Consider the following 4,882-nt stretch of genomic DNA (forward strand, 5'->3'; position numbering starts at 1 on the left):
CACTCACCCAGCACTCACACTTTTTGCCCCACTCCCCTCAGGAAGGAGGTTGAGGAGCATTAAGTGTAGAACCACTAGACTGAGGAACAGCTTCTACCCTGAGGCTGTTAGACTCATGAATCTCTAACTAGAATAATCGCTGTGAAAAACCACATCATGTTGCTGCTGATCTGTTTCATGTTGCTGCTGATCTGTTTCATGTTGCTGCTGATCTGTTTCAATGTTGATGTGTTCATGCGTGCACATCTGCTCACAGACTCATGTTCATGTTTGTGCTGATGTTCAATGTTTTATGTTATGAGTGCTTAGTGTATATTTAGTTGATGTTTTTCTTAGTTCATATCTTAGATGTTATTACTGTTTTCTTAGACATTTTATTGTTGGATGTAACTGGGACCCTGTGTACATAATTTCGCTCCAGCACATGTACCACATGAGGTGCGACTGACAATAAAGAAACTCTGACTCTCTGAAGAGAGTCTGAATTTCTGTTGCCTCATTTCTGCTTTAGGACAAAAGAAGAGTTGGTTTAAATGAGAATCAGAAGTTTTTACAACCCTGATGTTTTTTTGTTTTTTTTACAAAAACATCAGATTTACCTGAGAATGTGCCGGGAGGTGCCTGACCCAACAGAAGGATTTATCAAAAAGGAAAGTCTTAATCCCGTCTTCAAACTGGACCATGTGTCAGCCTCATGGACAGAAACTGGAAGTTGGTTCCACAAGAGAGGAGCCTGAGAACTGAAAGATCTTCCTCCCATTCTGCTGCTGGAAACTCTAGGAACCACAAGTAAACCTGCAGTCTGAGAGTGACGTGATCTAGGCCTCCGACCAAAACCTGCCTCTGAAGACCTTCATGGGACAGGAACTGTTATTTCATTGATTTGAATCCAGAAATACAAATTATCTCATCCAGAGACTTTTTAATTGTATCCTGAACTAATCAATTGAAAGAACACTCTCTTTTTTATATTATCATTAATATTTTACAATGTCTTGATAATCAAAAGTGTGTTTAGTTCAAACCATTTTTAAATGTTGAAGTGAACCACTCATTTTAAATCAACTGTGAAACAGTTTTAATGATTTTTAATCCTCATTTAAATTAGAAATCAAGTTAAATGTCTATTTTACAAAGTAATTATGCATTTTGATCTTCTGTCTGAAATGAGAAGGAGTGATGTCGGTCGAAAGTCAGAAGGAAGTTATTGGAACGAAGTGTCGTGTTTTTAAAACTCTCAGACAGTAAATAAGAAAACTGGCACCTGTAAGTCTGTCATTTCTCCAAAATATTTCTCTGTCTGTAACTAACCGTTCTCAAAACATTCCTGCTGTTTTCTTGACTTGTAATGACCCTCTGACATCACTAGAACCACCCCCCTGTTGGTTGCTTCAACCAATCAGGAGGTCCTAAAGTGAGAACTCTTTAAAAGTCGACACTTCCTGGAACTATTCAGTTCTGGGGTGGAGTTCTGGAGTCAGTGCTGCAGTTCTCAGTCTTCATGGAGTTTTTCCACTGCTGAGTGGAACTTCGGACTCAGTTTTCCCGTCTGATGGAGTCATCCATCTCTGCTGTGGTCACGGCGCCGCGCTGTGACTTCCCCCGGGTCGAACGCCCTACAGCTTCTGAGGAAGTTTGTTCTGTTGAACGGAGTATCTCACGACTTCTGCCGAGTCACAGCCGCCCTGAGGAGACACTGAAAGGTAGCGTGCCAGGGACCTCTTGACCGTAGCGGACCCATCCTCTGCCAAGGTAAAGAGTCGTCACGAGCTTCACGCACTAAGTGGACCGAGGGAGCTGCGCTTGAAAGGAGCGTGCTGTTCTGGTCCACAGACTTACATCTTCCTTCAAAAACCTCTCCCTTTAAACTCCTCCATTTTCCCATCTTTAATCTAGATATCTTCAGAAAGGTCTGTTGTTTTTATTAAGTAAAACGTGCCAAGTTTTATTAATCAGAACCAGCTCAGTCTAATCAAGTGTACAATGTTTTGATGTTAAATTTTGATTCTGTTAATAAATGACCACATTGATTCTAATGGGTCAAAGAAAATTATCGTCTCATGTCACTGATTAGACCATCTACGCACAGTTACCTCTGTCACATGGCTGTAACTAGCTCGAAAAAGAGAGAACCCGTTATTTAAATTATATTGTAGTGAAGGTACAGCAAAGCTGACCTTGACACTACAAGAGCGACGTGCTCTGTTAGGAAAATATGGAACAATAAGATCTGTAATAAAAGATGGAGCTAGGTTGTTGAGGGCTTTGTAGGTTAGAAGTAAGATTTTGAATTCTATTCTAGATTTGACAGGGAGCCACTGGAGAGAAGCTAAAACTGGAGAGATATGATCTCTCCCAGTAACTCCAGTTAAGACTCTGGCAGCAGCATTTTGGATCAACTGAAGACGTTTTAAAGAAGTATTTGGACACCCAGATAATAAACCATTGCAATAGTCCAGTCTAGACGTGACAAATGCATGGACCAGTTTTTCTGCATCATCTTTAGATCAGATGTTTCTAATGTTAGTGATATTACGCAGGTGGAAGAAGGAGGTTCTAGTAACGTTTTTAATGTGGGGGATAAAAGACATGTCCTGATCAAAAATAACACCAAGATTTTTAACATTAGAGCTGGAGGACACATTAATGCATCTAAGGAGGGAGAAAGACTGAAACATTCATTCCTAAGGTGCTCAGGTCCAAAAACCAAAACCTCAGTCTTGTCTGTTCAACAGGAGAAAATTAAGGGTCATCCAGGTTTTTATGGCTTTGCTTTTTTGTCATTCAACCTTTATTTCTAAAGGTTAATCCCATTGAGCCTCAAGGATTCATTTACAAGAGAGACCCGATTTCAACAAAGAATCGTGACAACACTGGACAGTTCTAAAATACAGATTAAAATTTCTCTCTTTTTTTCTTTTTACAAATCAAAACAAAATAGCAACCAAAAGGACAATCAACATGAATAGTAGTGAAAAAACAAAAAACAGTAAAAACAGGAACATCTGCAGGAACTTACCAGATGTGTGAGTCACTTAGAGAGGTCAAAGGTCGAGAGCTTCAGGTCTTTTTACAAGATATTCCAGGAAACAGGAGCGGAGTAGGAGAAGGTCCTTTTGTCTAGTTCAGTCCTCACTGAGGGAACACTGCAGGTAATAGAAAATGGGCAACCATGTGATGGCGCATTCAATAATGCTCAATAATCCAGGTAGAAAAATCTAAAAAAGTTAAATCTGGTCCTCTGGACATTCAAAAAAAAACAAAAACAAAGCAAATCAACAAAAAATGTAGAAACGTTCCGTCTCTCATCCGAGAGACTTCCTCAGTCTGAGGTGCTGTATTCAGCTCAGTCTCTTAAATAGCACCTTCTCAGAGTGGATCAACCAGTTTTGCTGGTGACAACCAAAACCAGCTGATCACATGCTCAAGAAGTCATTGGTTCAGGTATGTTGACGACACCTGGGTTAAAATTAAATCTCAGGAAGTCCAACATTTTACTGACCACATCAACTCTGTGGATAAATACATCAAGTTCACACGAGAAGATGAAAAAAATGGCAGGTTGGCTTTCTTGGACTGTGAGGTCTCAGTCTCTGATAGAGGACATTTGCAAACTGAGGTGTACCACAAACCCACCCACACAGACCAGTATTTGCAGTTTGTTTTACTTTGTTTTGTTTTTTTGAATGTCCAGAGGACCAGATTTAACTTTTTTAGAAAACATTGTACACTTGATTAGACTGATCTGGTTCTGATTAATAAAACTTGGCACGTTTTACTTAATAAAATCAACAGACCTTTCTGAAGGCTTCTAGATTAATTACTGGCAAGATAGAAGTTTAAAGATGGGAAATGAAGGAGTTTAAATGTAGAGAAACTGTGGAGGAAGATGTAAGTCTGTAGACCAGAACAAATCGCTCCTTTCAAACGCAGCTCGCCGTGGTACACTTGCAGTGAAACCAGTGACGACTCTTTACCTTGGCGGAGAATGGGTCAGCTGCGGTCAAGAGGTCCCTGGCACGCTACCTTTCAGCGTCTTCTCAGGGCGGCTGCGACTCGGCAGAAGTCGTGAGATAATCCGTTCCACAGAACAAACTTCCTCAGCAGTTATAGGGTATTCGCTGGGTGGAGCCACAGCGAGGCGTCGTGGCTCCTGCAGAGATGGATGACTCCATCAGCCTTGAAAACTGAGTCCGAAGTTCCACTCAGCAGTGGAAAAACTCCAGAACTACTCCACAGCACTCCAAAAGACTCAGAAGAACTCCAGCCGAACTCCATCAGAACCAGAAGAACTGACTGAACTAGGAAGTGTCGACTTTTAAAGAGTTCTGCTTCTGGTCACTTTTAGGAAGTCCTGATTGGTTGAAGGAACCAACAGGGGTGTGGATTTAATGACGTCAGAGGGTCATTACAAGTCAGAAAACAGCCGGAATGTTTTGAGAACGGTTAGTTACAGACGAGAAAATATTTTGGAGAAATGACAGACTTACAGGTGCCAGTTTTCTTATTTACTGTCTGAGAATTTTAAAAACACGACACTTCGTTCCAATAACTTGTTTTTTGACTGTCTCCGACTTTCGACCGACATCACTCTTCTCATTTCAGACAGAAGATCAAAAATGCATAATTACTTTGTAAAATAGACATTTTAACTTGATTTCTACTTTGAATGAGGATTAAAAATCATTAAAACTGTTTCACAGTTGATTTAAAATTAGTGGTTCACTTCACCATTTAAAAATGGTATGAACTAAACACACTTTTGATTATCAAGATATTGTAAAATAGTAATGATAATATGAAAAAGAGAGTGTTCTTTCAATTGATTAGTTCAAGATACAATTAGAGTCTCTGGATGAGCTAATTTGTATTTCTGGATTCA

This window comes from Nematolebias whitei, chromosome 17 (genome assembly GCF_014905685.2).
Source record: "Nematolebias whitei isolate Nwh7 chromosome 17, NemWhi1, whole genome shotgun sequence".
Lineage (NCBI taxonomy): Eukaryota > Metazoa > Chordata > Actinopteri > Cyprinodontiformes > Rivulidae > Nematolebias > Nematolebias whitei.